The sequence below is a fragment of the Lampetra planeri genome, chromosome 35 (assembly GCF_965212315.1).
Source record: "Lampetra planeri chromosome 35, kcLamPlan1.2.h2, whole genome shotgun sequence".
NCBI lineage: Eukaryota > Metazoa > Chordata > Hyperoartia > Petromyzontiformes > Petromyzontidae > Lampetra > Lampetra planeri.
Window position 1 is genome coordinate 5,646,104 of NC_136141.1, and position 23,983 is coordinate 5,670,086.

General features: G+C 41.6%; 74 non-coding genes across 74 annotated transcripts; all 74 read left to right on the plus strand.

Annotated features, from left to right (window-relative positions):
* The first annotated feature begins 142 nt into the window (after positions 1–142).
* On the plus strand, positions 143–215 carry TRNAV-AAC (transfer RNA valine (anticodon AAC)). Its single transcript has one exon. It is a non-coding gene; the product is annotated as a tRNA-Val (tRNA).
* Positions 216–562: 347 nt separating this feature from the next.
* Positions 563–635, plus strand: TRNAV-UAC (transfer RNA valine (anticodon UAC)). Its single transcript has one exon. It is a non-coding gene; the product is annotated as a tRNA-Val (tRNA).
* A 783-nt stretch (positions 636–1,418) lies between these two features.
* Positions 1,419–1,491, plus strand: TRNAV-CAC (transfer RNA valine (anticodon CAC)). The gene has a single exon. It is a non-coding gene; the product is annotated as a tRNA-Val (tRNA).
* Positions 1,492–1,636: 145 nt separating this feature from the next.
* On the plus strand, positions 1,637–1,709 carry TRNAV-AAC (transfer RNA valine (anticodon AAC)). The gene has a single exon. It is a non-coding gene; the product is annotated as a tRNA-Val (tRNA).
* Positions 1,710–1,855: 146 nt separating this feature from the next.
* On the plus strand, positions 1,856–1,928 carry TRNAV-AAC (transfer RNA valine (anticodon AAC)). The gene has a single exon. It is a non-coding gene; the product is annotated as a tRNA-Val (tRNA).
* A 145-nt stretch (positions 1,929–2,073) lies between these two features.
* Positions 2,074–2,146, plus strand: TRNAV-CAC (transfer RNA valine (anticodon CAC)). Its single transcript has one exon. It is a non-coding gene; the product is annotated as a tRNA-Val (tRNA).
* Positions 2,147–2,493: 347 nt separating this feature from the next.
* TRNAV-CAC (transfer RNA valine (anticodon CAC)) lies at positions 2,494–2,566 on the plus strand. The gene has a single exon. It is a non-coding gene; the product is annotated as a tRNA-Val (tRNA).
* Positions 2,567–2,711: 145 nt separating this feature from the next.
* On the plus strand, positions 2,712–2,784 carry TRNAV-CAC (transfer RNA valine (anticodon CAC)). Its single transcript has one exon. It is a non-coding gene; the product is annotated as a tRNA-Val (tRNA).
* Positions 2,785–2,929: 145 nt separating this feature from the next.
* TRNAV-AAC (transfer RNA valine (anticodon AAC)) lies at positions 2,930–3,002 on the plus strand. The gene has a single exon. It is a non-coding gene; the product is annotated as a tRNA-Val (tRNA).
* A 684-nt stretch (positions 3,003–3,686) lies between these two features.
* On the plus strand, positions 3,687–3,759 carry TRNAV-AAC (transfer RNA valine (anticodon AAC)). The gene has a single exon. It is a non-coding gene; the product is annotated as a tRNA-Val (tRNA).
* A 145-nt stretch (positions 3,760–3,904) lies between these two features.
* Positions 3,905–3,977, plus strand: TRNAV-UAC (transfer RNA valine (anticodon UAC)). Its single transcript has one exon. It is a non-coding gene; the product is annotated as a tRNA-Val (tRNA).
* Positions 3,978–4,122: 145 nt separating this feature from the next.
* On the plus strand, positions 4,123–4,195 carry TRNAV-AAC (transfer RNA valine (anticodon AAC)). The gene has a single exon. It is a non-coding gene; the product is annotated as a tRNA-Val (tRNA).
* A 145-nt stretch (positions 4,196–4,340) lies between these two features.
* On the plus strand, positions 4,341–4,413 carry TRNAV-AAC (transfer RNA valine (anticodon AAC)). The gene has a single exon. It is a non-coding gene; the product is annotated as a tRNA-Val (tRNA).
* Positions 4,414–4,877: 464 nt separating this feature from the next.
* On the plus strand, positions 4,878–4,950 carry TRNAV-CAC (transfer RNA valine (anticodon CAC)). Its single transcript has one exon. It is a non-coding gene; the product is annotated as a tRNA-Val (tRNA).
* A 145-nt stretch (positions 4,951–5,095) lies between these two features.
* Positions 5,096–5,168, plus strand: TRNAV-AAC (transfer RNA valine (anticodon AAC)). The gene has a single exon. It is a non-coding gene; the product is annotated as a tRNA-Val (tRNA).
* A 146-nt stretch (positions 5,169–5,314) lies between these two features.
* TRNAV-AAC (transfer RNA valine (anticodon AAC)) lies at positions 5,315–5,387 on the plus strand. The gene has a single exon. It is a non-coding gene; the product is annotated as a tRNA-Val (tRNA).
* A 145-nt stretch (positions 5,388–5,532) lies between these two features.
* Positions 5,533–5,605, plus strand: TRNAV-CAC (transfer RNA valine (anticodon CAC)). Its single transcript has one exon. It is a non-coding gene; the product is annotated as a tRNA-Val (tRNA).
* Positions 5,606–5,952: 347 nt separating this feature from the next.
* On the plus strand, positions 5,953–6,025 carry TRNAV-CAC (transfer RNA valine (anticodon CAC)). Its single transcript has one exon. It is a non-coding gene; the product is annotated as a tRNA-Val (tRNA).
* A 145-nt stretch (positions 6,026–6,170) lies between these two features.
* TRNAV-AAC (transfer RNA valine (anticodon AAC)) lies at positions 6,171–6,243 on the plus strand. The gene has a single exon. It is a non-coding gene; the product is annotated as a tRNA-Val (tRNA).
* Positions 6,244–6,389: 146 nt separating this feature from the next.
* On the plus strand, positions 6,390–6,462 carry TRNAV-AAC (transfer RNA valine (anticodon AAC)). Its single transcript has one exon. It is a non-coding gene; the product is annotated as a tRNA-Val (tRNA).
* Positions 6,463–6,607: 145 nt separating this feature from the next.
* TRNAV-CAC (transfer RNA valine (anticodon CAC)) lies at positions 6,608–6,680 on the plus strand. The gene has a single exon. It is a non-coding gene; the product is annotated as a tRNA-Val (tRNA).
* Positions 6,681–7,026: 346 nt separating this feature from the next.
* On the plus strand, positions 7,027–7,099 carry TRNAV-CAC (transfer RNA valine (anticodon CAC)). The gene has a single exon. It is a non-coding gene; the product is annotated as a tRNA-Val (tRNA).
* A 363-nt stretch (positions 7,100–7,462) lies between these two features.
* On the plus strand, positions 7,463–7,535 carry TRNAV-AAC (transfer RNA valine (anticodon AAC)). The gene has a single exon. It is a non-coding gene; the product is annotated as a tRNA-Val (tRNA).
* Positions 7,536–8,116: 581 nt separating this feature from the next.
* Positions 8,117–8,189, plus strand: TRNAV-CAC (transfer RNA valine (anticodon CAC)). The gene has a single exon. It is a non-coding gene; the product is annotated as a tRNA-Val (tRNA).
* A 145-nt stretch (positions 8,190–8,334) lies between these two features.
* Positions 8,335–8,407, plus strand: TRNAD-AUC (transfer RNA aspartic acid (anticodon AUC)). The gene has a single exon. It is a non-coding gene; the product is annotated as a tRNA-Asp (tRNA).
* Positions 8,408–8,552: 145 nt separating this feature from the next.
* TRNAV-CAC (transfer RNA valine (anticodon CAC)) lies at positions 8,553–8,625 on the plus strand. The gene has a single exon. It is a non-coding gene; the product is annotated as a tRNA-Val (tRNA).
* Positions 8,626–9,004: 379 nt separating this feature from the next.
* TRNAD-AUC (transfer RNA aspartic acid (anticodon AUC)) lies at positions 9,005–9,077 on the plus strand. The gene has a single exon. It is a non-coding gene; the product is annotated as a tRNA-Asp (tRNA).
* Positions 9,078–9,222: 145 nt separating this feature from the next.
* On the plus strand, positions 9,223–9,295 carry TRNAV-CAC (transfer RNA valine (anticodon CAC)). Its single transcript has one exon. It is a non-coding gene; the product is annotated as a tRNA-Val (tRNA).
* A 347-nt stretch (positions 9,296–9,642) lies between these two features.
* TRNAV-UAC (transfer RNA valine (anticodon UAC)) lies at positions 9,643–9,715 on the plus strand. Its single transcript has one exon. It is a non-coding gene; the product is annotated as a tRNA-Val (tRNA).
* A 464-nt stretch (positions 9,716–10,179) lies between these two features.
* Positions 10,180–10,252, plus strand: TRNAV-CAC (transfer RNA valine (anticodon CAC)). The gene has a single exon. It is a non-coding gene; the product is annotated as a tRNA-Val (tRNA).
* A 145-nt stretch (positions 10,253–10,397) lies between these two features.
* TRNAV-CAC (transfer RNA valine (anticodon CAC)) lies at positions 10,398–10,470 on the plus strand. Its single transcript has one exon. It is a non-coding gene; the product is annotated as a tRNA-Val (tRNA).
* A 347-nt stretch (positions 10,471–10,817) lies between these two features.
* Positions 10,818–10,890, plus strand: TRNAV-UAC (transfer RNA valine (anticodon UAC)). Its single transcript has one exon. It is a non-coding gene; the product is annotated as a tRNA-Val (tRNA).
* A 145-nt stretch (positions 10,891–11,035) lies between these two features.
* Positions 11,036–11,108, plus strand: TRNAV-CAC (transfer RNA valine (anticodon CAC)). Its single transcript has one exon. It is a non-coding gene; the product is annotated as a tRNA-Val (tRNA).
* A 464-nt stretch (positions 11,109–11,572) lies between these two features.
* On the plus strand, positions 11,573–11,645 carry TRNAV-CAC (transfer RNA valine (anticodon CAC)). The gene has a single exon. It is a non-coding gene; the product is annotated as a tRNA-Val (tRNA).
* Positions 11,646–11,789: 144 nt separating this feature from the next.
* Positions 11,790–11,862, plus strand: TRNAV-UAC (transfer RNA valine (anticodon UAC)). Its single transcript has one exon. It is a non-coding gene; the product is annotated as a tRNA-Val (tRNA).
* A 145-nt stretch (positions 11,863–12,007) lies between these two features.
* TRNAV-CAC (transfer RNA valine (anticodon CAC)) lies at positions 12,008–12,080 on the plus strand. Its single transcript has one exon. It is a non-coding gene; the product is annotated as a tRNA-Val (tRNA).
* A 145-nt stretch (positions 12,081–12,225) lies between these two features.
* On the plus strand, positions 12,226–12,298 carry TRNAV-UAC (transfer RNA valine (anticodon UAC)). Its single transcript has one exon. It is a non-coding gene; the product is annotated as a tRNA-Val (tRNA).
* Positions 12,299–12,443: 145 nt separating this feature from the next.
* Positions 12,444–12,516, plus strand: TRNAV-UAC (transfer RNA valine (anticodon UAC)). The gene has a single exon. It is a non-coding gene; the product is annotated as a tRNA-Val (tRNA).
* A 145-nt stretch (positions 12,517–12,661) lies between these two features.
* Positions 12,662–12,734, plus strand: TRNAV-CAC (transfer RNA valine (anticodon CAC)). Its single transcript has one exon. It is a non-coding gene; the product is annotated as a tRNA-Val (tRNA).
* A 347-nt stretch (positions 12,735–13,081) lies between these two features.
* Positions 13,082–13,154, plus strand: TRNAV-UAC (transfer RNA valine (anticodon UAC)). The gene has a single exon. It is a non-coding gene; the product is annotated as a tRNA-Val (tRNA).
* Positions 13,155–14,028: 874 nt separating this feature from the next.
* Positions 14,029–14,101, plus strand: TRNAV-CAC (transfer RNA valine (anticodon CAC)). The gene has a single exon. It is a non-coding gene; the product is annotated as a tRNA-Val (tRNA).
* A 146-nt stretch (positions 14,102–14,247) lies between these two features.
* TRNAV-AAC (transfer RNA valine (anticodon AAC)) lies at positions 14,248–14,320 on the plus strand. Its single transcript has one exon. It is a non-coding gene; the product is annotated as a tRNA-Val (tRNA).
* Positions 14,321–14,667: 347 nt separating this feature from the next.
* On the plus strand, positions 14,668–14,740 carry TRNAV-UAC (transfer RNA valine (anticodon UAC)). Its single transcript has one exon. It is a non-coding gene; the product is annotated as a tRNA-Val (tRNA).
* Positions 14,741–14,885: 145 nt separating this feature from the next.
* Positions 14,886–14,958, plus strand: TRNAV-AAC (transfer RNA valine (anticodon AAC)). Its single transcript has one exon. It is a non-coding gene; the product is annotated as a tRNA-Val (tRNA).
* Positions 14,959–15,103: 145 nt separating this feature from the next.
* TRNAV-UAC (transfer RNA valine (anticodon UAC)) lies at positions 15,104–15,176 on the plus strand. Its single transcript has one exon. It is a non-coding gene; the product is annotated as a tRNA-Val (tRNA).
* A 362-nt stretch (positions 15,177–15,538) lies between these two features.
* TRNAV-AAC (transfer RNA valine (anticodon AAC)) lies at positions 15,539–15,611 on the plus strand. The gene has a single exon. It is a non-coding gene; the product is annotated as a tRNA-Val (tRNA).
* Positions 15,612–16,193: 582 nt separating this feature from the next.
* Positions 16,194–16,266, plus strand: TRNAV-CAC (transfer RNA valine (anticodon CAC)). Its single transcript has one exon. It is a non-coding gene; the product is annotated as a tRNA-Val (tRNA).
* Positions 16,267–16,411: 145 nt separating this feature from the next.
* TRNAV-CAC (transfer RNA valine (anticodon CAC)) lies at positions 16,412–16,484 on the plus strand. The gene has a single exon. It is a non-coding gene; the product is annotated as a tRNA-Val (tRNA).
* A 564-nt stretch (positions 16,485–17,048) lies between these two features.
* TRNAV-AAC (transfer RNA valine (anticodon AAC)) lies at positions 17,049–17,121 on the plus strand. The gene has a single exon. It is a non-coding gene; the product is annotated as a tRNA-Val (tRNA).
* A 363-nt stretch (positions 17,122–17,484) lies between these two features.
* On the plus strand, positions 17,485–17,557 carry TRNAV-CAC (transfer RNA valine (anticodon CAC)). The gene has a single exon. It is a non-coding gene; the product is annotated as a tRNA-Val (tRNA).
* A 145-nt stretch (positions 17,558–17,702) lies between these two features.
* Positions 17,703–17,775, plus strand: TRNAV-CAC (transfer RNA valine (anticodon CAC)). Its single transcript has one exon. It is a non-coding gene; the product is annotated as a tRNA-Val (tRNA).
* Positions 17,776–17,920: 145 nt separating this feature from the next.
* On the plus strand, positions 17,921–17,993 carry TRNAV-CAC (transfer RNA valine (anticodon CAC)). The gene has a single exon. It is a non-coding gene; the product is annotated as a tRNA-Val (tRNA).
* Positions 17,994–18,138: 145 nt separating this feature from the next.
* TRNAV-AAC (transfer RNA valine (anticodon AAC)) lies at positions 18,139–18,211 on the plus strand. Its single transcript has one exon. It is a non-coding gene; the product is annotated as a tRNA-Val (tRNA).
* Positions 18,212–18,356: 145 nt separating this feature from the next.
* Positions 18,357–18,429, plus strand: TRNAV-CAC (transfer RNA valine (anticodon CAC)). Its single transcript has one exon. It is a non-coding gene; the product is annotated as a tRNA-Val (tRNA).
* Positions 18,430–18,574: 145 nt separating this feature from the next.
* On the plus strand, positions 18,575–18,647 carry TRNAV-CAC (transfer RNA valine (anticodon CAC)). Its single transcript has one exon. It is a non-coding gene; the product is annotated as a tRNA-Val (tRNA).
* A 145-nt stretch (positions 18,648–18,792) lies between these two features.
* On the plus strand, positions 18,793–18,865 carry TRNAV-AAC (transfer RNA valine (anticodon AAC)). Its single transcript has one exon. It is a non-coding gene; the product is annotated as a tRNA-Val (tRNA).
* Positions 18,866–19,010: 145 nt separating this feature from the next.
* On the plus strand, positions 19,011–19,083 carry TRNAV-CAC (transfer RNA valine (anticodon CAC)). Its single transcript has one exon. It is a non-coding gene; the product is annotated as a tRNA-Val (tRNA).
* Positions 19,084–19,228: 145 nt separating this feature from the next.
* TRNAV-AAC (transfer RNA valine (anticodon AAC)) lies at positions 19,229–19,301 on the plus strand. The gene has a single exon. It is a non-coding gene; the product is annotated as a tRNA-Val (tRNA).
* A 145-nt stretch (positions 19,302–19,446) lies between these two features.
* TRNAV-CAC (transfer RNA valine (anticodon CAC)) lies at positions 19,447–19,519 on the plus strand. The gene has a single exon. It is a non-coding gene; the product is annotated as a tRNA-Val (tRNA).
* A 363-nt stretch (positions 19,520–19,882) lies between these two features.
* TRNAV-AAC (transfer RNA valine (anticodon AAC)) lies at positions 19,883–19,955 on the plus strand. The gene has a single exon. It is a non-coding gene; the product is annotated as a tRNA-Val (tRNA).
* A 145-nt stretch (positions 19,956–20,100) lies between these two features.
* Positions 20,101–20,173, plus strand: TRNAV-CAC (transfer RNA valine (anticodon CAC)). Its single transcript has one exon. It is a non-coding gene; the product is annotated as a tRNA-Val (tRNA).
* Positions 20,174–20,318: 145 nt separating this feature from the next.
* Positions 20,319–20,391, plus strand: TRNAV-AAC (transfer RNA valine (anticodon AAC)). The gene has a single exon. It is a non-coding gene; the product is annotated as a tRNA-Val (tRNA).
* Positions 20,392–20,536: 145 nt separating this feature from the next.
* On the plus strand, positions 20,537–20,609 carry TRNAV-CAC (transfer RNA valine (anticodon CAC)). The gene has a single exon. It is a non-coding gene; the product is annotated as a tRNA-Val (tRNA).
* Positions 20,610–20,972: 363 nt separating this feature from the next.
* On the plus strand, positions 20,973–21,045 carry TRNAV-AAC (transfer RNA valine (anticodon AAC)). The gene has a single exon. It is a non-coding gene; the product is annotated as a tRNA-Val (tRNA).
* Positions 21,046–21,190: 145 nt separating this feature from the next.
* Positions 21,191–21,263, plus strand: TRNAV-CAC (transfer RNA valine (anticodon CAC)). Its single transcript has one exon. It is a non-coding gene; the product is annotated as a tRNA-Val (tRNA).
* Positions 21,264–21,408: 145 nt separating this feature from the next.
* TRNAV-CAC (transfer RNA valine (anticodon CAC)) lies at positions 21,409–21,481 on the plus strand. Its single transcript has one exon. It is a non-coding gene; the product is annotated as a tRNA-Val (tRNA).
* Positions 21,482–21,844: 363 nt separating this feature from the next.
* On the plus strand, positions 21,845–21,917 carry TRNAV-AAC (transfer RNA valine (anticodon AAC)). The gene has a single exon. It is a non-coding gene; the product is annotated as a tRNA-Val (tRNA).
* A 145-nt stretch (positions 21,918–22,062) lies between these two features.
* TRNAV-CAC (transfer RNA valine (anticodon CAC)) lies at positions 22,063–22,135 on the plus strand. The gene has a single exon. It is a non-coding gene; the product is annotated as a tRNA-Val (tRNA).
* Positions 22,136–22,280: 145 nt separating this feature from the next.
* On the plus strand, positions 22,281–22,353 carry TRNAV-AAC (transfer RNA valine (anticodon AAC)). Its single transcript has one exon. It is a non-coding gene; the product is annotated as a tRNA-Val (tRNA).
* A 145-nt stretch (positions 22,354–22,498) lies between these two features.
* TRNAV-CAC (transfer RNA valine (anticodon CAC)) lies at positions 22,499–22,571 on the plus strand. Its single transcript has one exon. It is a non-coding gene; the product is annotated as a tRNA-Val (tRNA).
* Positions 22,572–22,935: 364 nt separating this feature from the next.
* On the plus strand, positions 22,936–23,008 carry TRNAV-AAC (transfer RNA valine (anticodon AAC)). The gene has a single exon. It is a non-coding gene; the product is annotated as a tRNA-Val (tRNA).
* Positions 23,009–23,354: 346 nt separating this feature from the next.
* On the plus strand, positions 23,355–23,427 carry TRNAV-UAC (transfer RNA valine (anticodon UAC)). Its single transcript has one exon. It is a non-coding gene; the product is annotated as a tRNA-Val (tRNA).
* A 145-nt stretch (positions 23,428–23,572) lies between these two features.
* Positions 23,573–23,645, plus strand: TRNAV-CAC (transfer RNA valine (anticodon CAC)). Its single transcript has one exon. It is a non-coding gene; the product is annotated as a tRNA-Val (tRNA).
* Positions 23,646–23,790: 145 nt separating this feature from the next.
* Positions 23,791–23,863, plus strand: TRNAV-UAC (transfer RNA valine (anticodon UAC)). The gene has a single exon. It is a non-coding gene; the product is annotated as a tRNA-Val (tRNA).
* The last annotated feature ends 120 nt before the right edge of the window (positions 23,864–23,983 follow it).

A 23,983-nucleotide genomic window follows, 5' to 3' on the forward strand; every position in this document is an offset into this window, starting at 1 on the left:
TACGTAAAACCAAAAAAAATCGTGTTTTATTTAAAGTTCACGTAAAATGTGCCCTCATGAAGGTGATGAATTCATCATTCTGCATTGTTGGCATAGGTCTATACCAGTGAAGTGTTTTGCAACTTCAAAGGTTTGCCAAGAAGTTTCCGTAGTGTAGTGGTTATCACGTTTGCCTAACACGCGAAAGGTCCCTGGTTCAAAACCGGGCGGAAACATTTTACGTAAAACCAAAGAAATTGGTGTTTTATTTAAAGTGCACGTAAAATGTGCCTTCATGAACTTGATGATTTCATCATTCTTCACTGTTGGCATAGGTCTATACCAGTGAAGTGTGTTGCAACTTAGCAAGTTGGACAAGCAGTTTCAGTAGTGTAGTGGTTATCACGTTCGCATCACACGCGAAACCGGGTGGAAACATTTTACGTAAAACCCCAAAAACTCGTGTTTTATTTAGAGTGCACGTAAAATGTGCCCTCATGAAGGTCATGAATTCATCATTCTTCACTGTTGGCATAGGTCTATATCAGTGAAGTGTGTTGCAACTTAGCACGTAAAACAAGCAGTTTCCGTAGTGTAGTGGTTATCACGTTCGCTTTACACGTGAAAGGTCCCCGGTTCAAAACCGGGTGGAAGCATTTTACGTAAAATCTAACAAATTCGTATTTTATTTAAAGTGCACGTAAAATGTGCCCTCATGAACTTGATGAGTTCATCATTCTTGAATGTTGGCATAGGTCTATACCAGTGAACTGAGTTGCAACTTAGCAAGTAGGACAAGCAGTTTCCGTAGTGTAGTGGTTATCACGTTCGCCTCACACGCGAAACCGGGTGGAAACATTTTACGTAAAACCCCAAAAACTCGTGTTTTATTTAGAGTGCACGTAAAATGTGCCCTCATGAACTTGATGGGTCCTAACACGGGAAAGGTCCCCGGATCGAAACCAGCCGGAAACATTTTACGTAAAATCTAACAAATTCGTATTTTATTTAAAGTGCACGTAAAATGTGCCTTCATGAACTTGATGAGTTCATCATTCTTGAATGTTGGCATAGGTCTATACCAGTGAACTGAGTTGCAACTTAGCAAGTAGGACAAGCAGTTTCCGTAGTGTAGTGGTTATCACGTTCGCCTCACACGCGAAACCGGGTGGAAACAATTTATGTAAAACCCCAATAACTCGTATTTTATTTAGAGTGCACGTAAAATGTGCCCTCATGAATTTGATGAGTCCTAACACGGGAAAGGTCCCCGGTTCGAAACCAGCCGGAAACATTTTACGTAAAATCTAACAAATTCGTATTTTATTTAAAGTGCACGTAAAATGTGCCTTCAAGAACTTGATTTTTTCATCATTCTTCACTATTGACATAGGTCGATACCAGTGAAGTGTGTTGCAACTTAACAGGGTGGACAAGCAGTTTCCGTAGTGTAGTGGTTATCACGTTCGCCTCACACGCGAAAGGTCCCCGGTTCGAAACCGGGCGGAAACATTTTACGTGAAACCAAAAAAAATCGTGTTTTATTTAAAGTTCACGTAAAATGTCCCCTCATGAAGGTGATGAATTCATCATTCTGCATTGTTGGCATAGGTCTATACCAGTGAAGTGTTTTGCAACTTCAAAGGTTTGCCAAGAAGTTTCCGTAGTGTAGTGGTTATCACGTTCGCCTAACACGCGAAAGGTCCCCGGTTCGAAACCGGGCGGAAACATTTTACGTTAAAACCAAAAAAAATCGTGTTTTATTTAAAGTTCACGTAAAATGTGCCTTCATGAACTTGATGAGTTCATCATTCTGCATTGTTGGCATAGGTCTATACCAGTGAAGTGTGTTGCAACTTAGCATTTAGAGCAAGCAGTTTCCGTAGTGTAGTGGTTATCACGTTCGCCTAACACGCGAAAGGTCCCCGGTTCGAAACCGGGCGGAAACATTTTACGTAAAACCAAAACAAATCGTGTTTTATTTAAAGTGCACGTAAAATGTGCCTTCATGAACTTGATGAGTTCATCATTCTTGAATGTTGGCATAGGTCTATACCAGTGAACTGAGTTGCAACTTAGCAAGTAGGACAAGCAGTTTCCGTAGTGTAGTGGTTATCACGTTCGCCTCACACGCGAAAGGTCCCCGGTTCGAAACCGGGCGGAAACATTTTACGTAAAACCAAAAAAAATCGTGTTTTATTTAAAGTGCACGTAAAATGTGCCTTCATGAACTTGATGAGTTCATCATTCTTGAATGTTGGCATAGGTCTATACCAGTGAACTGAGTTGCAACTTAGCAAGTAGGACAAGCAGTTTCCGTAGTGTAGTGGTTATCACGTTCGCCTCACACGCGAAACCGGGTGGAAACATTTTACGTAAAACCCCAAAAACTCGTATTTTATTTAAAGTGCACGTAAAATGTGCCTTCATGAACTTGATTTTTTCATCATTCATCACTATTGACATAGGTCGATACCAGTGAAGTGTGTTGCAACTTAACAGGGTGGACAAACAGTTTCCGTAGTGTAGTGGTTATCACGTTCGCCTCACACGTGAAAGGTCCCCGGTTCGAAACCGGGCGGAAACATTTTACGTAAAACCAAAAAAAATCGTGTTTTATTTAAAGTTCACGTAAAATGTGCCCTCATGAAGGTGATGAATTCATCATTCTGCATTGTTGGCATAGGTCTATACCAGTGAAGTGTTTTGCAACTTCAAAAGTTTGCCAAGAAGTTTCCGTAGTGTAGTGGTTATCACGTTCGCCTCACACGCGAAAGGTCCCCGGTTCGAAACCGGGCGGAAACATTTTACGTAAAACCAAAAAAAATCGTGTTTTATTTAAAGTTCACGTAAAATGTGCCCTCATGAAGGTGATGAATTCATCATTCTGCATTGTTGGCATAGGTCTATACCAGTGAAGTGTTTTGCAACTTCAAAGGTTTGCCAAGAAGTTTCCGTAGTGTAGTGGTTATCACGTTCGCCTAACACGCGAAAGGTCCCTGGTTCGAAACCGGGCGGAAACATTTTACGTAAAAGCAAAGAAATTGGTGTTTTATTTAAAGTGCACGTAAAATGTGCCTTCATGAACTTGATGAGTTCATCATTCTGCATTGTTGGCATAGGTCTATACCAGTGAAGTGTGTTGCAACTTAGCATTTAGAGCAAGCAGTTTCCGTAGTGTAGTGGTTATCACGTTCGCCTCACACGCGAAACCGGGTGGAAACATTTTTCGTAAAACCCCAAAAACTCGTGTTTTATTTAGAGTGCACGTAAAATGTGCCCTCATGAACTTGATGGGTCCTAACACGGGAAAGGTCCCCGGATCGAAACCAGCCGGAAACATTTTACGTAAAATCTAACAAATTCGTATTTTATTTAAAGTGCACGTAAAATGTGCCTTCATGAACTTGATTTTTTCATCATTCTTCACTATTGACATAGGTCGATACCAGTGAAGTGTGTTGCAACTTAACAGGGTGGACAAGCAGTTTCTGTAGTGTAGTGGTTATCACGTTCGCCTCACACGCGAAAGGTCCCCCCGGTTTGAAACCGGGCGGAAACATTTTACGTAAAACCAAAAAAAATCGTGTTTTATTTAAAGTTCACGAAAAATGTGCCCTTATAAAGGTGATGAATTCATCATTCTGCATTGTTGGCATAGGTCTATACCAGTGAAGTGTGTTGCAACTCATCATTTAGAGCAAGCAGTTTCCGTAGTGTAGTGGTTATCACGTTCGCCTAACACGCGAAAGGTCCCCGGTTCGAAACCGGGCGGAAACATTTTAAGTAAAACCAAAAAAAATCGTGTTTTATTTAAAGTTCACGTAAAATGTGCCCTCATGAAGGTCATGAATTCATCATTCCTCACGGTTGGCATAGGTCTATACCAGTGAAGTGTGTTGCAACTTAGCAAGTAAGACAAGCAGTTTCCGTAGTGTAGTGGTTATCACGTTCGCTTTACACGCGAAAGGTCCCCGGTTTGAAACCGGGCGGAAACATTTTACGTAAAACCAAAGAATTTGGTGTTTTATTTAAAGTGCACGTAAAATGTGCCTTCATGAACTTGATGAGTTCATCATTCTTGAATGTTGGCATAGGTCTATACCAGTGAACTGAGTTGCAACTTAGCAAGTAGGACAAGCAGTTTCCGTAGTGTAGTGGTTATCACGTTCGCCTAACACGCGAAAGGTCCCCGGTTCGAAACCGGGCGGAAACATTTTACGTAAAACCAAAAAAAATCGTGTTTTATTTAAAGTTCACGTAAAATGTGCCTTCATGAACTTGATGAGTTCATCATTCTGCATTGTTGGCATAAGTCTATACCAGTGAAGTGTGTTGCAACTTAGCATTTAGAGCAAGCAGTTTCCGTAGTGTAGTGGTTATCACGTTCGCCTAACACGCGAAAGGTCCCCGGTTTGAAACCGGGCGGAAACATTTTACGTAAAACCAAAAAAAATCGTGTTTTATTTAAAGTGCACGTAAAATGTGCCTTCATGAACTTGATGAGTTCATCATTCTTGAATGTTGGCATAGGTCTATACCAGTGAACTGAGTTGCAACTTAGCAAGTTGGACAAGCAGTTTCCGTAGTGTAGTGGTTATCACGTTCGCCTCACACGCGAAACCGGGTGGAAACAATTTACGTAAAACCCCAATAACTCGTATTTTATTTAGAGTGCACGTAAAATGTGCCCTCATGAATTTGATGAGTCCTAACACGGGAAAGGTCCCCGGTTCGAAACCAGCCGGAAACATTTTACGTAAAATCTAACAAATTCGTATTTTATTTAAAGTGCACGTAAAATGTGCCTTCAAGAACTTGATTTTTTCATCATTCTTCACTATTGACATAGGTCGATACCAGTGAAGTGTGTTGCAACTTAACAGGGTGGACAAGCAGTTTCCGTAGTGTAGTGGTTATCACGTTCGCCTCACACGCGAAAGGTCCCCGGTTCGAAACCGGGCGGAAACATTTTACGTGAAACCAAAAAAAATCGTGTTTTATTTAAAGTTCACGTAAAATGTCCCCTCATGAAGGTGATGAATTCATCATTCTGCATTGTTGGCATAGGTCTATACCAGTGAAGTGTTTTGCAACTTCAAAGGTTTGCCAAGAAGTTTCCGTAGTGTAGTGGTTATCACGTTCGCCTAACACGCGAAAGGTCCCCGGTTCGAAACCGGGCGGAAACATTTTACGTTAAAACCAAAAAAAATCGTGTTTTATTTAAAGTTCACGTAAAATGTGCCTTCATGAACTTGATGAGTTCATCATTCTGCATTGTTGGCATAGGTCTATACCAGTGAAGTGTGTTGCAACTTAGCATTTAGAGCAAGCAGTTTCCGTAGTGTAGTGGTTATCACGTTCGCCTAACACGCGAAAGGTCCCCGGTTCGAAACCGGGCGGAAACATTTTACGTAAAACCAAAACAAATCGTGTTTTATTTAAAGTGCACGTAAAATGTGCCTTCATGAACTTGATGAGTTCATCATTCTTGAATGTTGGCATAGGTCTATACCAGTGAACTGAGTTGCAACTTAGCAAGTAGGACAAGCAGTTTCCGTAGTGTAGTGGTTATCACGTTCGCCTCACACGCGAAAGGTCCCCGGTTCGAAACCGGGCGGAAACATTTTACGTAAAACCAAAAAAAATCGTGTTTTATTTAAAGTGCACGTAAAATGTGCCTTCATGAACTTGATGAGTTCATCATTCTTGAATGTTGGCATAGGTCTATACCAGTGAACTGAGTTGCAACTTAGCAAGTAGGACAAGCAGTTTCCGTAGTGTAGTGGTTATCACGTTCGCCTCACACGCGAAACCGGGTGGAAACATTTTACGTAAAACCCCAAAAACTCGTATTTTATTTAAAGTGCACGTAAAATGTGCCTTCATGAACTTGATTTTTTCATCATTCATCACTATTGACATAGGTCGATACCAGTGAAGTGTGTTGCAACTTAACAGGGTGGACAAGCAGTTTCCGTAGTGTAGTGGTTATCACGTTCGCCTCACACGCGAAAGGTCCCCGGTTCGAAACCGGGCGGAAACATTTTACGTGAAACCAAAAAAAATCGTGTTTTATTTAAAGTTCACGTAAAATGTCCCCTCATGAAGGTGATGAATTCATCATTCTGCATTGTTGGCATAGGTCTATACCAGTGAAGTGTTTTGCAACTTCAAAGGTTTGCCAAGAAGTTTCCGTAGTGTAGTGGTTATCACGTTCGCCTAACACGCGAAAGGTCCCCGGTTCGAAACCGGGCGGAAACATTTTACGTTAAAACCAAAAAAAATCGTGTTTTATTTAAAGTTCACGTAAAATGTGCCTTCATGAACTTGATGAGTTCATCATTCTGCATTGTTGGCATAGGTCTATACCAGTGAAGTGTGTTGCAACTTAGCATTTAGAGCAAGCAGTTTCCGTAGTGTAGTGGTTATCACGTTCGCCTAACACGCGAAAGGTCCCCGGTTCGAAACCGGGCGGAAACATTTTACGTAAAACCAAAACAAATCGTGTTTTATTTAAAGTGCACGTAAAATGTGCCTTCATGAACTTGATGAGTTCATCATTCTTGAATGTTGGCATAGGTCTATACCAGTGAACTGAGTTGCAACTTAGCAAGTAGGACAAGCAGTTTCCGTAGTGTAGTGGTTATCACGTTCGCCTCACACGCGAAAGGTCCCCGGTTCGAAACCGGGCGGAAACATTTTACGTAAAACCAAAAAAAATCGTGTTTTATTTAAAGTGCACGTAAAATGTGCCTTCATGAACTTGATGAGTTCATCATTCTTGAATGTTGGCATAGGTCTATACCAGTGAACTGAGTTGCAACTTAGCAAGTAGGACAAGCAGTTTCCGTAGTGTAGTGGTTATCACGTTCGCCTCACACGCGAAACCGGGTGGAAACATTTTACGTAAAACCCCAAAACTCGTATTTTATTTAAAGTGCACGTAAAATGTGCCTTCATGAACTTGATTTTTTCATCATTCATCACTATTGACATAGGTCGATACCAGTGAAGTGTGTTGCAACTTAACAGGGTGGACAAGCAGTTTCCGTAGTGTAGTGGTTATCACGTTCGCCTCACACGCGAAAGGTCCCCGGTTCGAAACCGGGCGGAAACATTTTACGTAAAACCAAAAAAAATCGTGTTTTATTTAAAGTTCACGTAAAATGTGCCCTCATGAAGGTGATGAATTCATCATTCTGCATTGTTGGCATAGGTCTATACCAGTGAAGTGTTTTGCAACTTCAAAAGTTTGCCAAGAAGTTTCCGTAGTGTAGTGGTTATCACGTTCGCCTCACACGCGAAAGGTCCCCGGTTCGAAACCGGTCTGAAACATTTTACGTAAAACCAAAAAAAATCGTGTTTTATTTAAAGTTCACGTAAAATGTGCCCTCATGAAGGTGATGAATTCATCATTCTGCATTGTTGGCATAGGTCTATACCAGTGAAGTGTTTTGCAACTTCAAAGGTTTGCCAAGAAGTTTCCGTAGTGTAGTGGTTATCACGTTCGCCTAACACGCGAAAGGTCCCTGGTTCGAAACCGGGCGGAAACATTTTACGTAAAAGCAAAGAAATTGGTGTTTTATTTAAAGTGCACGTAAAATGTGCCTTCATGAACTTGATGAGTTCATCATTCTGCATTGTTGGCATAGGTCTATACCAGTGAAGTGTGTTGCAACTTAGCATTTAGAGCAAGCAGTTTCCGTAGTGTAGTGGTTATCACGTTCGCCTCACACGCGAAACCGGGTGGAAACATTTTTCGTAAAACCCCAAAAACTCGTGTTTTATTTAGAGTGCACGTAAAATGTGCCCTCATGAACTTGATGGGTCCTAACACGGGAAAGGTCCCCGGATCGAAACCAGCCGGAAACATTTTACGTAAAATCTAACAAATTCGTATTTTATTTAAAGTGCACGTAAAATGTGCCCTCATGAACTTGATGAGTCCTAACACGGGAAAGGTCCCCGGTTCGAAACCAGCCGGAAACATTTTACGTAAAATCTAACAAATTCGTATTTTATTTAAAGTGCACGTAAAATGTGCCTTCATGAACTTGATTTTTTCATCATTCTTCACTATTGACATAGGTCGATACCAGTGAAGTGTGTTGCAACTTAACAGGGTGGACAAGCAGTTTCCGTAGTGTAGTGGTTATCATGTTCGCCTCACACGCGAAAGGTCCCCGGTTCGAAACCGGGCGGAAACATTTTACGTAAAACCAAAAAAAATCGTGTTTTATTTAAAGTTCACGTAAAATGTGCCCTCATGAAGGTGATGAATTCATCATTCTGCATTGTTGGCATAGGTCTATACCAGTGAAGTGTTTTGCAACTTCAAAGGTTTGCCAAGAAGTTTCTGTAGTGTAGTGGTTATCACGTTCGCCTATCCACCGAAAGGTCCCCGGTTCGAAACCGGGCGGAAACATTTTACGTAAAACCAAAGAAATTGGTGTTTTATTTAAAGTGCACGTAAAATGTGCCTTCATGAACTTGATGATTTCATCATTCTTCACTGTTGTCATAGGTCTATACCAGTGAAGTGTGTTGCAACTTAGCTAGTTGGACAAGCAGTTTCAGTAGTGTAGTGGTTATCACGTTCGCCTCACACGCGAAGGGTCCCCGGTTCGAAACCGGGTGGAAACATTTTACGTAAAACCAAAGAAATTGGTGTTTTATTTAAAGTGCACGTAAAATGTGCCCTCATGAATTTGATGAGTCCTAACACGGGAAAGGTCCCCAGTTCGAAACCAGCCGGAAACATTTTACGTAAAATCTAACAAAATCGTATTTTATTTAAAGTGCACGTAAAATGTGCCCTCATGAACTTGATGAGTCCTAACACGCGAAAGGTCCCCGGTTCGAAACCGGGCGGAAACATTTTACGTAAAACCAAAAAAAATCGTGTTTTATTTAAAGTTCACGTAAAATGTGCCCTCATGAAGGTGATGAATTCATCATTCTGCATTGTTGGCATAGGTCTATACCAGTGAAGTGTTTTGCAACTTCAAAGGTTTGCCAAGAAGTTTCTGTAGTGTAGTGGTTATCACGTTCGCCTATCCACCGAAAGGTCCCCGGTTCGAAACCGGGCGGAAACATTTTACGTAAAACCAAAGAAATTGGTGTTTTATTTAAAGTGCACGTAAAATGTGCCTTCATGAACTTGATGATTTCATCATTCTTCACTGTTGTCATAGGTCTATACCAGTGAAGTGTGTTGTAACTTAGCTAGTTGGACAAGCAGTTTCAGTAGTGTAGTGGTTATCACGTTCGCCTCACACGCGAAGGGTCCCCGGTTCGAAACCGGGTGGAAACATTTTACGTAAAACCAAAGAAATTGGTGTTTTATTTAAAGTGCACGTGAAATGTGCCTTCATGAACTTGATGAGTTCATCATTCTTGAATGTTGGCATAGGTCTATACCAGTGAACTGAGTTGCAACTTAGCAAGTAGGACAAGCAGTTTCCGTAGTGTAGTGGTTATCACGTTCGCCTCACACGCGAAACCGGGTGGAAACATTTTACGTAAAACCCCAAAAACTCGTATTTTATTTAGAGTGCACGTAAAATGTGCCCTCATGAAGGTCATGAATTCATCATTCATCACGGTTGGCATAGGTCTATACCAGTGAAGTGTGTTGCAACTTAGCAAGTAAGACAAGCAGTTTCCGTAGTGTAGTGGTTGTCACGTTCGCTTTACACGCGAAAGGTCCCCGGTTTGAAACCGGGCGGAAACATTTTACGTAAAACCAAAGAAATTGGTGTTTTATTTAAAGTGCACGTAAAATGTGCCTTCATGAACTTGATGAGTTCATCATTCTTGAATGTTGGCATAGGTCTATACCAGTGAACTGAGTTGCAACTTAGCAAGTAGGACAAGCAGTTTCCGTAGTGTAGTGGTTATCACGTTCGCCTCACACGCGAAACCGGGTGGAAACATTTTACGTAAAACCCCAAAAACTCGTGTTTTATTTAGAGTGCACGTAAAATGTGCCCTCATGAACTCGATGAGTCCTAACACGGGAAAGGTCCCCGGATCGAAACCAGCCGGAAACATTTTACGTAAAATCTAACAAATTCGTATTTTATTTAAAGTGCACGTAAAATGTACCTTCATGAACTTGATTTTTTCATCATTCTTCACTATTGACATAGGTCGATACCAGTGAAGTGTGTTGCAACTTAACAGGGTGGACAAGCAGTTTCTGTAGTGTAGTGGTTATCACGTTCGCCTCACACGTGAAAGGTCCCTGGTTTGAAACCGGGTGGAAACATTTTACGTAAAACAAAAAAAAATCGTGTTTTATTTAAAGTTCACGTAAAATGTGCCCTTATGAAGGTGATGAATTCATCATTCTGCCTTGTTGGCATAGGTCTATACCAGTGAAGTGTGTTGCAACTTTTCATTTAGAGCAAGCAGTTTCCGTAGTGTAGTGGTTATCACGTTCGCCTCACACGCGAAAGGTCCCCGGTTCGAAACCGGGCGGAAACATTTAACGTAAAACCCCAAAAAATCGTGTTATATTTAAAGTTCACGTAAAATGTGCCCTCATGAAGGTGATGAATTCATCATTCTGCATTGTTGGCATAGGTCTATACCAGTGAAGTGTTTTGCAACTTCAAAGGTTTGCCAAGAAGTTTCAGTAGTGTAGTGGTTATCACGTTCGCCTCACACGCGAAACCGGGTGGAAACATTTTACGTAAAACCCCAAAAACTCGTGTTTTATTTAGAGTGCACGTAAAATGTGCCCTCATGAAGGTCATGAATTCATCATTCTTCACTGTTGGCATAGGTCTATACCAGTGAAGTGTGATGCAACTTAGCAAGTAAGACAAGCAGTTTCCGTAGTGTAGTGGTTATCACGTTCGCTTTACATGCGAAAGGTCCCCGGTTCAAAACCGGGCGGAAACATTTTACGTAAAACCAAAGAAATTGGTGTTTTATTTAAAGTGCACGTAAAATGTGCCTTCATGAACTTGATGAGTTCATCATTCTTGAATGTTGGCATAGGTCTATACCAGTGAACTGAGTTGCAACTTAGCAAGTAGGACAAGCAGTTTCCGTAGTGTAGTGGTTATCACGTTCGCCTCACACGCGAAAGGTCCCCGGTTCGAAACCGGGCGGAAACATTTTACGTAAAACCCCGAAAGATCGTGTTTTATTTAAAGTTCACATAAAATGTGCCCTCATGAAGGTGATGAATTCATCATTCTGCATTGTTGGCATAGGTCTATACCTGTGAAGTGTTTTGCAACTTCAAAGGTTTGCAAAGAAGTTTCCGTAGTGTAGTGGTTATCACGTTCGCCTCACATGCGAAACCGGGTGGAAACATTTTACGTAAAACCCTAAAAAATCGTGTTTTATTTAGAGTGCACGTAAAATGTGCCCTCATGAACTTGATGAGTCCTAACACGGGAAAGGTCCCCGGTTCGAAACCAGCCGGAAACATTTTACGTGAAATCTAACAAATTCGTATTTTATTTAAAGTGCACGTAAAATGTGCCTTCATGAACTTGATTTTTTCATCATTCTTCACTATTGACATAGGTCGATACCAGTGAAGTGTGTTGCAACTTAACAGGGTGGACAAGGAGTTTCCGTAGTGTAGTGGTTATCACGTTCGCCTCACACGCGAAAGGTCCCCGGTTCGAAACCGGGCGGAAACATTTTACGTAAAACCCCAAAACTCGTGTTTTATTTAGAGTGCACGTAAAATGTGCCCTCATGAAGGTCATGAATTCATCATTCTTCACTGTTGGCATAGGTCTATACCAGTGAAGTGTGTTGCAACTTAGCAAATAACACAAGCAGTTTCCGTAGTGTAGTGGTTATCACGTTCGCTTTACACGCGAAAGGTCCCCGGTTCGAAACCGGGCGGAAACATTTTACGTAAAACCAAAGAAATTGGTGTTTTATTTAAAGTGCACGTAAAATGTGCCTTCATGAACTTGATGAGTTCATCATTCTTGAATGTTGGCATAGGTCTATACCAGTGAACTGAGTTGCAACTTAGCAAGTAGGACAAGCAGTTTCCGTAGTGTAGTGGTTATCACGTTCGCCTCACACGCGAAAGGTCCCCGGTTCGAAACCGGGCGGAAACATTTTACGTAAAACCCCAAAAAATCGTGTTTTATTTAAAGTTCAGGTAAAATGTGCCCTCATGAACTTGATGAGTTCATCATTCTTGACTGTTGGCATAGGTCTATACCAGTGAACTGAGTTGCAACTTAGCAAGTAGGACAAGCAGTTTCCGTAGTGTAGTGGTTATCACGTTCGCTTTACACGCGAAAGGTCCCTGGTGCGAAACCGGGCGGAAACATTTTAAGTAAAACCAAAGAAATTGGTGTTTTATTTAAAGTTCACGTAAAATGTGCCTTCATGAACTTGATGAGTTCATCATTCTGCATTGTTGGCATAGGTCTATACCAGTGAAGTGTGTTGCAACTTAGCAAGTAAGACAAGCAGTTTCCGTAGTGTAGTGGTTATCACGTTCGCTTTACACGCGAAAGGTCCCGGGTTTGAAACCGGGTGGAAACATTTTACGTAAAACCAAAGAAATTGGTGTTTTATTTAAAGTGCACGTAAAATGTGCCTTCATGAACTTGATGAGTTCATCATTCTTGAATGTTGGCATAGGTCTATACCAGTGAACTGAGTTGCAACTTAGCAAGTAGTACAAGCAGTTTCCGTAGTGTAGTGGTTATCACGTTCGCCTCACACGCGAAAGGTCCCCGGTTCGAAACCGGGCGGAAACATTTAACGTAAAACCCCAAAAAATCGTGTTTTATTTAAAGTTCACGTAAAATGTGCCCTCATGAAGGTGATGAATTCATCATTCTGCATTGTTGGCATAGGTCTATACCAGTGAAGTGTTTTGCAACTTCAAAGGTTTGACAAGAAGTTTCAGTAGTGTAGTGGTTATCACGTTCGCCTCACACGCGAAACCGGGTGGAAACATTTTACGTAAAACCCCAAAAACTCGTGTTTTATTTAGAGTGCACGTAAAATTTGCCCTCATGAAGGTCATGAATTCATCATTCTTCACTGTTGGCATAGGTCTATACCAGTGAAGTGTGATGCAACTTAGCAAGTAAGACAAGCAGTTTCCGTAGTGTAGTGGTTATCACGTTCGCTTTACATGCGTAAGGTCCCCGGTTCGAAACCGGGCGGAAACATTTAACGTAAAACCAAAGAAATTGGTGTTTTATTTAAAGTGCACGTAAAATGTGCCTTCATGAACTTGATGAGTTCATCATTCTTGAATGTTGGCATAGGTCTATACCAGTGAACTGAGTTGCAACTTAGCAAGTAGGACAAGCAGTTTCCGTAGTGTAGTGGTTATCACGTTCGCCTCACACGCGAAACCGGGTGGAAACATTTTACGTAAAACCAAAAAAAATCGTGTTTTATTTAAAGTTCACGTAAAATGTGCCTTCATGAACTTGATGAGTTCATCATTCTTGACTGTTGGCATAGGTCTATACCAGCGAAGTGTGTTGCAACTTAGCAAGCAAGACAAGCAGTTTCTGTAGTGTAGTGGTTATCATGGTCGCTTTACACGCGAAAGGTCCCCGGGGCGGAAACATTTAACATAAAACCAAAGAAATTGGTGTTTCATTTAAAGTGCACGTAAAATGTGCCTTCATGAACTTGATGATTTCATCCTTCTTCACTGTTGGCAGAGGTCTATACCAGTGAACTGAAATGCAACTTAGCAAGTAGGACAAGCAGTTTCCGTAGTGTAGTGGTTATCATGTTCGCCTCACACGCGAAACCGGGTGGAAACATTTTACGTAAAACCCCAAAAACTCGTGTTTTATTTAGAGTGCACGTAAAATGTGCCCTCATGAACTTTATGAGTCCTAACACGGGAAAGGTCCCCGGTTCGAAACCAGCTGGAAACATTTCACGTAAAATCTAACAAATTCGTATTTTATTTAAAGTGCACGTAAAATGTGCCTTCACGAACTTGATTTTTTCATCATTCTTCACTATTGACATAGGTCGATACCAGTGAAGTGTGTTGCAACTTAACAGGGTGGACAAGCAGTTTCCGTAGTGTAGTGGTTATGACGTTCGCCTCACACGCGAAAGGTCCCCGGTTCGAAACCGGGCGGAAACATTTTACGTAAAAACCAAAAAAAATCGTGTTTTATTTAAAGTTCACGTAAAATGTGCCCTCATGAAGGTGATGAATTCATCATTCTGCATTGTTGGCATAGGTCTATACCAGTGAAGTGTGTTGCAACTTAGCTTTTAGAGAAAGCAGTTTCCGTAGTGTAGTGGTTATCACGTTCGCCTAACACGTGAAAGGTCCACGGTTCGAAACCGGGCGGAAACATTTTACGTAAAACCAAAAAAAATCGTGTTTTATTTAAAGTGCACGTAAAATGTGCCTTCATGAACTTGATGAGTTCATCATTCTTGAATGTTGGCATAGGTCTATACCAGTGAACTGAGTTGCAACTTAGCAAGTAGGACAAGCAGTTTCCATAGTGTAGTGGTTATCACGTTCGCCTCACACGTGAAACTGGGTGGAAACATTTTACGTAAAACCCCAAAAACTCGTGTTTTATTTAGAGTGCACGTAAAATGTGCCCTCATGAAGGTCATGAATTCATCATTCTTCACTGTTGGCATAGGTCTATACCAGTGAAGTGTGTTGCAACTTAGCAAGTAAGACAAGCAGTTTCCGTAGTGTAGTGGTTATCACGTTCGCTTTACACGCGAAAGTTCCCCGGTTCGAAACCGGGTGGAAACATTTTACGTAAAACCAAAGAAATTGGTGTTTTATTTAAAGTGCACGTAAAATGTGCCTTCATGAACTTGATGAGTTCATCATTCTTGAATGTTGGCATAGGTCTATGCCAGTGAACTGAGTTGCAACTTAGCAAGTAGGACAAGCAGTTTCCGTAGTGTAGTGGTTATCACGTTCGCCTAACACGCGAAAGGTCCTCGGTTCGAAACCGGGCGGAAACATTTTACGTAAAACCAAAAAAAATCGTGTTTTATTTGAAGTTCACGTAAAATGTGCCCTTATGAAGGTGATGAATTCATCATTCTTCACTGTTGGCATAGGTCTATACCAGTGAAGTGTGTTGCAACTTCACAGGTTTGCCAAGCAGTTTCCGTAGTGTAGTGGTTATCACGTTTGCTTTACATGCGAAAGGTCCCCGGTTCAAAACCGGGTGGAAACATTTAACGTAAAACTAAAAAAATCGTGTTTTATTTAAAGTGCATGTAAAATGTGCCTTCATGTACTTGATCAGTTCATCATTGTGCATTGTTGGCATAGGTCTATACCAGTGAAGTGTTTTGCAACTTCACAGGTTTGCCAAGCAGTTTCCGTAGTGTAGTGGTTATCATGTTCGCCTCACACGCGAAAGGTCCCCGGTTTGAAACCTGGCGGAAACATTTTTCGTAAAACCAAAAAAATCCGTGTTTTATTTAAAGTGCACGTAAAATGTGCCTTCGTGAACTTGATGAGTTCATCATTCTTGACTGTTGGCAAAGGTCTATACCAGTGAAGTGTTTTGCAACTTCACAGGTTTGACAAGAAGTTTCCGTAGTGTAGTGGTTATCACGTTCGCCTAACACGCGAAAGGTCCCCGGTTCGAAACCGGGCGGAAACATTTTACGTAAAACCAAAAAAATCCGTGTTTTATTTAAAGTGCACGTAAAATGTGCCTTCATGAACTTGATGAGTTCATCATTCTGCATTGTTGGCATAGGTCTATACCAGTGAAGTGTTTTGCAACTTCACAGATGTGCCAAGCAGTTTCCGTAGTGTAGTGGTTATCACGTTCGCTTTACACGCGAAAGGTCCCCGGTTCGAAACTCGGCAGAAGCATTTTACGTAAAACCAAAAAAAAATCGTGCTTTTTTTAAAGTTCACGTAAAATGTGCCTTCATGAACTTGATGAGTTCATCATTCTGCATTGTTGGCATAGGTCTATACCAGTGAAGTGTGTTGCAATTTAACAGGGTGGACACGCATTTTCCGTAGTGTAGTGGTTATCACGTTTGCCTCACACGCGAAAGGTCCCCGGATAGAAACCGGGCGGAAACATTTTACGTGAAACCAAAAAAAATCGTGTTTTATTTAAAGGGCACGTAAAATGTGCCTTCATGAACTCGATGAGTTCATCATTCTTGACTGTGGGCATAGGTCTATACCAGTGAAGTGTGTTGCAACTTAGCATTTAGGACAAGCAGTTTCCGTAGTGTAGTGGTTATCACGTTCGCCTCACACGTGAAAGGTCCCCGGTTTGAAACCGGGCGGAAACATTTTACTTAAAACCAACAAAAATCGTGTTTTATTTAAAGTGCATGTAAAATGTGCCCTCATGAAGGTGATGAATTCATCATTCTTCACTGTTGGCATAGGTCTATACCAGTGAAGTGTGTTGCAACTTCACAGGTTTGCAAAGCAGTTTCTGTAGTGTAGTGGTTATCATGTTCGCCTCACACGCGAAAGGTCCCCGGTTTGAAACCGGGCGGAAACATTTTACGTAAAACCAAAAAAAATCGTGTTTTATTTAAAGTTCACGTAAAATGTGCCTTCATGAACTTGATGAATTCATCATTCTTCACTGTTGGCATAGGTCTATACCAGTGAAGTGTTTTGCAACTTAAAAGGGTGGACACGCATTTTCCGTAGTGTAGTGGTTATCACGTTCGCTTTACACGCGAAAGGTCCCCGGTTCGAAACTCGGCAGAAGCATTTTACGTAAAACCAAAAAAAAATCGTGTTTTATTTAAAGTGCACGTAAAATGTGCCTTCATGAACTTGATGAGTTCATCATTCTTGACTGTTGGCATAGGTCTATACCAGTGAAGTGTGTTGCAACTTAGCATTTAGGACAAGCAGTTTCCGTAGTGTAGTGGTTATCACGTTCGCCTCACACGCGAATGGTCCCCGGTTCGAAACGTAAAACCAACAAAAATCGTGTTTTATTTAAAGTGCACGTAAAATGTGCCCTCATGAAGGTGATGAGTTCATCATTCTTGACTGTTGGCATAGGTTTATACCAGTGAAGTGTTTTGCAACTTCACAGGTTTGACAAGAAGTTTCAGTAGTGTAGTGGTTATCACGTTCGCCTAACACGCGAAAGGTCCCCGGTTCGAAACCGGGCGGAAACATTTTACGTAAAACCAAAAAAATCCGTGTTTTATTTAAAGTGCACGTAAAATGTGCCTTCATGAACTTGATGAGTTCATCATTATTGACTGTTGGCATAGGTCTATACCAGTGAAGTGTGTTGCAACTTAGCATTCAGGACAAGCAGTTTCCGTAGTGTAGTGGTTATCATGTTCGCCTCACCCCCGAAAGGTCCCCGGTTTGAAACCGGGCGGAAACATTTTACGTAAAACCAAAAAAAATCGTGTTTTATTTAAAGTGCACGTAAAATGTGCCTTCATGAACTTGATGAGTTCATCATTCTTGACTGTGGGCATAGGTCTATACCAGTGAAGTGTGTTGCAACTTAGCATTTAGGACAAGCAGTTTCCGTAGTGTAGTGGTTATCATGTTCGCCTCACACGCGAAAGGTCCCCGGTTTGAAACTGGGCGGAAACATTTTACTTAAAACCAACAAAAATCGTGTTTTATTTAAAGTGCATGTAAAATGTGCCCTCATGAAGGTGATGAATTCGTCATTCTTCACTGTTGGCATAGGTCTATACCAGTGAAGTGTGTTGCAACTTCACAGGTTTGCCAAGCAGTTTCCGTAGTGTAGTGGTTATCATGTTCGCCTCACACGCGAAAGGTCCCCGGTTTGAAACCGGGCGGAAACATTTTACGTAAAACCAAAAAAAATCGTGTTTTATTTAAAGTGCACGTAAAATGTGCCTTCATGAACTTGATGAGTTCATCATTCTTGACTGTGGGCATAGGTCTATACCAGTGAAGTGTGTTGCAACTTAGCATTTAGGACAAGCAGTTTCCGTAGTGTAGTGGTTATCACGTTCGCCTCACACGCGAAAGGTCCCCGGTTCGAAACCGGGCGGAAACATTTTACGTAAAACCAACAAAAATCGTGTTTTATTTAAAGTGCATGTAAAATGTGCCCTCATGAAGGTGATGAATTCATCATTCTTCACTGTTGGAATAGGTCTATACCAGTGAAGTGTGTTGCAACTTCACAAGTTAGACAAGAAGTTTCCGTAGTGTGGTGGTTATCACGTTCGCCTAACACGCGAAAGGTCCCCGGTTCGAAACCGGGCGGAAACATTTTACGTAAAACCAAAAAAATCCGTGTTTTATTTAAAGTGCACGTAAAATGTGCCTTCATGAACTTGATGAGTTCATCATTCTTGACTGTTGGCATAGGTCTATACCAGTGAAGTGTGTTGCAACTTAGCATTCAGGACAAGCAGTTTCCGTAGTGTAGTGGTTATCACGTTCGCCTCACACGCGAAAGGTCCCCGGTTCGAAACCGGGCGGAAACATTTTACGTAAAACCAACAAAAATCGTGTTTTATTTAAAGTGCACGTTAAATGTGCCTTCATGAACTTGATGAGTTCATCATTCTTGACTGTTGGCATAGGTCTATACCAGTGAAGTGTGTTGCAACTTAGCATTCAGGACAAGCAGTTTCCGTAGTGTAGTGGTTATCACGTTCGCCTCACACGCGAAAGGTCCCCGGTTCGAAACCGGGCGGAAACATTTTACTTAAAACCAACAAAAATCGTGTTTTATTTAAAGTGCATGTAAAATGTGCCCTCATGAAGGTGATGAATTCGTCATTCTTCACTGTTGGCATAGGTCTATACCAGTGAAGTGTGTTGCAACTTCACAGGTTTGCCAAGCAGTTTCCGTAGTGTAGTGGTTATCATGTTCGCCTAACACGCGAAAGGTCCGCGGTTTGAAACCGGGCGGAAACATTTTACGTAAAACCAAAAAAAATCGTGTTTTATTTAAAGTGCACGTAAAATGTGCCTTCATGAACTCGATGAGTTCATCATTCTTGACTGGGGGCATAGGTCTATACCAGTGAAGTGTGTTGCAACTTAGCATTTAGGACAAGCAGTTTCCGTAGTGTGGTGGTTATCACGTTCGCCTCACACGCGAAAGGTCCCCGGTTCGAAACCGGGCGGAAACATTTTACGTAAAACCAACAAAAATCGTGTTTTATTAAAAGTGCATGTAAAATGTGCCCTCATGAAGGTGATGAATTCATCATTCTTCACTGTTGGAATAGGTCTATACCAGTGAAGTGTGTTGCAACTTCACAGGTTTGACAAGAAGTTTCCGTAGTGTGGTGGTTATCACGTTCGCCTAACACGCGAAAGGTCCCCGGTTCGAAACAGGGCGGAAACATTTTACGTAAAACCAAAAAAATCCGTGTTTTATTTAAAGTGCACGTAAAATGTGCCTTCATGAACTTGATGAGTTCATCATTCTTGACTGTTGGCATAGGTCTATACCAGTGAAGTGTGTTGCAACTTAGCATTCAGGACAAGCAGTTTCCGTAGTGTAGTGGTTATCACGTTCGCCTCACACGCGAAAGGTCCCCGGTTCGAAACCGGGCGGAAACATTTTACGTAAAACCAACAAAAATCGTGTTTTATTTAAAGTGCATGTAAAATGTGCCCTCATGAAGGTGATGAATTCATCATTCTTCACTGTTGGCATAGGTCTATACCAGTGAAGTGTGTTGCAACTTAGCATTTAGGACAAGCAGTTACCGTAGTGTAGTGGTTATCATGTTCGCCTCACACGCGAAAGGTCCCCGGTTTGAAACCGGGCGGAAACATTTTTCGTAAAACCAAAAAAATCCGTGTTTTATTTAAAGTGCACGTAAAATGTGCCTTCGTGAACTTGATGAGTTCATCATTCTTGACTGTTGGCATAGGTCTATACCAGTGAAGTGTTTTGCAACTTCACAGGTTTGACAAGAAGTTTCAGTAGTGTAGTGGTTATCACGTTCGCCTAACACGCGAAAGGTCCCCGGTTCGAAACCGGGCGGAAACATTTTACGTAAAACCAAAAAAATCCGTGTTTTATTTAAAGTGCACGTAAAATGTGCCTTCATGAACTTGATGAGTTCATCATTCTTGACTGTTGGCATAGGTCTATACCAGTGAAGTGTGTGGCAACTTAGCATTCAGGACAAGCAGTTTCTGTAGTGTAGTGGTTATCACGTTCGCCTCACACGCGAAAGGTCCCCGGTTCGAAACCGGGTGGAAACATTGTAGGTAAAACCAACAAAAATCGTGTTTTATTTAAAGTGCATGTAAAATGTGCCCTCATGAAGGTGATGAATTCGTCATTATTCACTGTTGGCATAGGTCTATACCAGTGAAGTGTGTTGCAACTTCACAGGTTTGCCAAGCAGTTTCCGTAGTGTGGTGGTTATCACGTTCGCCTAACACGCGAAAGGTCCCCGGTTCGAAACAGGGCGGAAACATTTCACGTAAAACCAAAAAAATCCGTGTTTTATTTAAAGTGCACGTAAAATGTGCCTTCATGAACTTGATGAGTTCATCATTCTTGACTGTTGGCATAGGTCTATACCAGTGAAGTGTGTTGCAACTTAGCATTCAGGACAAGCAGTTTCCGTAGTGTAGTGGTTATCACGTTCGCCTCACACGCGAAAGGTCCCCGGTTCGAAACCGGGCGGAAACATTTTACGTAAAACCAACAAAAATCGTGTTTTATTTAAAGTGCATGTAAAATGTGCCCTCATGAAGGTGATGAATTCATCATTCTTCACTGTTGGCATAGGTCTATACCAGTGAAGTGTGTTGCAACTTAGCATTTAGGACAAGCAGTTACCGTAGTGTAGTGGTTATCATGTTCGCCTCACACGCGAAAGGTCCCCGGTTTGAAACCGGGCGGAAACATTTTTCGTAAAACCAAAAAAATCCGTGTTTTATTTAAAGTGCACGTAAAATGTGCCTTCGTGAACTTGATGAGTTCATCATTCTTGACTGTTGGCATAGGTCTATACCAGTGAAGTGTTTTGCAACTTCACAGGTTTGACAAGAAGTTTCAGTAGTGTAGTGGTTATCACGTTCGCCTAACACGCGAAAGGTCCCCGGTTCGAAACCGGGCGGAAACATTTTACGTAAAACCAAAAAAATCCTTGTTTTATTTAAAGTGCACGTAAAATGTGCCTTCATGAACTTGATGAGTTCATCATTCTTGACTGTTGGCATAGGTCTATACCAGTGAAGTGTGTGGCAACTTAGCATTCAGGACAAGCAGTTTCTGTAGTGTAGTGGTTATCACGTTCGCCTCACACGCGAAAGGTCCCCGGTTCGAAACCGGGTGGAAACATTGTAGGTAAAACCAACAAAAATCGTGTTTTATTTAAAGTGCATGTAAAATGTGCCCTCATGAAGGTGATGAATTCGTCATTCTTCACTGTTGGCATAGGTCTATACCAGTGAAGTGTGTTGCAACTTCACAGGTTTGCCAAGCAGTTTCCGTAGTGTAGTGGTTATCATGTTCGCCTCACACGCGAAAGGTCCCCGGTTTGAAACCGGGCGGAAACATTTTACGTAAAACCAAAAAAAATCGTGTTTTATTTAAAGTGCACGTAAAATGTGCCTTCATGAACTTGATGAGTTCATCATTCTTGACTGTGGGCATAGGTCTATACCAGTGAAGTGTGTTGCAACTTAGCATTTAGGACAAGCAGTTACCGTAGTGTAGTGGTTATCATGTTCGCCTCACACGCGAAAGGTCCCCGGTTTGAAACCGGGCGGAAACATTTTTCGTAAAACCAAAAAAATCCGTGTTTTATTTAAAGTGCACGTAAAATGTGCCTTCGTGAACTTGATGAGTTCATCATTCTTGACTGTTGGCATAGGTCTATACCAGTGAAGTGTTTTGCAACTTCACAGGTTCGACAAGAAGTTTCCGTAGTGTAGTGGTTATCACGTTCGCCTAACACGCGAAAGGTCCCCGGTTTGAAACCGGGCGGAAACATTTTACGTAAAACCAAAAAAAATCGTGTTTTATTTAAAGTGCACGTAAAATGTGCCTTCATGAACTCGATGAGTTCATCATTCTTGACTGTGGGCATAGGTCTATACCAGTGAAGTGTGTTGCAACTTTGCATTTAGGACAAGCAGTTTCCGTAGTGTAGTGGTTATCACGTTCGCCTCACACGCAAAAGGTCCCCGGTTCAAAACCGGGCGGAAACATTTTACGAAAAACCAACAAAAATCGTGTTTTATTTAAAGTTCATGTAAAATGTGCCCTCATGAAGGTGATGAATTCATCATTCTTTACTGTTGGAATAGGTCTATACCAGTGAAGTGTGTTGCAACTTCACAGGTTTGACAAGAAGTTTCCGTAGTGTAGTGGTTATCACGTTCGCCTAACACGCGAAAGGTCCCTGGTTCGAAACTGGGCGGAAACATTTTACGTAAAACCAAAAAAAATCGTGTTTTATTTAAAGTGCACGTAAAATGTGCCTTCATGAACTTGATGAGTTCATCATTCTTGACTGTGGGCATAGGTCTATACCAGTGAAGTGTGTTGCAACTTAGCATTTAGGACAAGCAGTTTCCGTAGTGTAGTGGTTATCACGTTTGCCTCACACGCGAAAGGTCCCCGGTTCGAAACCGGGTGGAAACATTTTACGTAAAACCAACAAAAATCGTGTTTTATTTAAAGTGCATGTAAAATGTGCCCTTATGAAGGTGATGAATTCATCATTCTTCACTGTTGGCATAGGTCTATACCAGTGAAGCGTGTTGCAACTTAGCATTTAGGACAAGCAGTTACCGTAGTGTAGTGGTTATCATGTTCGCCTCACACGTGAAAGGTCCCCGGTTTGAAACCGGGCGGAAACATTTTTCGTAAAACCAAAAAAAATCCGTGTTTTATTTAAAGTGCACGTAAAATGTGCCTTCGTGAACTTGATGAGTTCATCATTCTTGACTGTTGGCATAGGTCTATACCAGTGAAGTGTTTTGCAACTTCACAGGTTTGACAAGAAGTTTCCGTAGTGTAGTGGTTATCACGTTCGCCTAACACGCGAAAGGTCCCCGGTTCGAAACCGGGCTGAAACATTTTACGTAAAACCAAAAAAATCTGTGTTTTATTTAAGTGCACGTAAAATGTGCCTTCATGAACTTGATGAGTTCATCATTCTTGACTGTGGGCATAGGTCTATACCAGTGAACTGAGTTGCAACTTAGCAAGTAGGACAAGCAGTTTCCATAGTGTAGTGGTTATCACGTTCGCACCACACGTGAAACTGTGTGGAAACATTTTACGTAAAACCCCAAAAACTCGTGTTTTATTTAGAGTGCACGTAAAATGTGCCCTCATGAAGGTCATGAACTCATCATTCTTCACTGTTGGCATAGGTCTATACCAGTGAAATGTGTTGCAACTTAGCAAGTAAGACAAGCAGTTTCCGTAGTGTAGTGGTTATCACGTTCGCTTTACACGCGAAAGGTCCCCGGTTCGAAACCGGGCGGAAACATTTTACGTAAAACCAAAGAAATTGGTGTTTAATTTAAAGTGCACGTAAAATGTGCCTTCATGAACTTGATGAGTTCATCATTCTTGAATGTTGGCATAGGTCTATGCCAGTGAACTGAGTTGCAACTTAGCAAGTAGGACAAGCAGTTTCCGTAGTGTAGTGGTTATCACGTTCGCCTCACACGCGAAAGGTCCCCGGTTCGAAACCGGGCGGAAACATTTTACGTAAAACCAAAAAAAATCGTGTTTTATTTAAAGTTCACGTAAAATGTGCCCTCGTGAAGGTGATGAATTCATCATTCTTCACTGTTGGCATAGGTCTATACCAGTGAAGTGTGTTGCAACTTCACAGGTTTGCCAAGCAGTTTCCGTAGTGTAGTGGTTATCACGTTTGCTTTACACGCGAAAGGTCCCCGGTTCAAAACCGGGTGGAAACATTTAACGTAAAACCAAAAAAATCGTGTTTTATTTAAAGTGCATGTAAAATGTGCCTTCATGAACTTGATCAGTTCATCATTGTGCATTGTTGGCATAGGTCTATACCAGTGAAGTGTTTT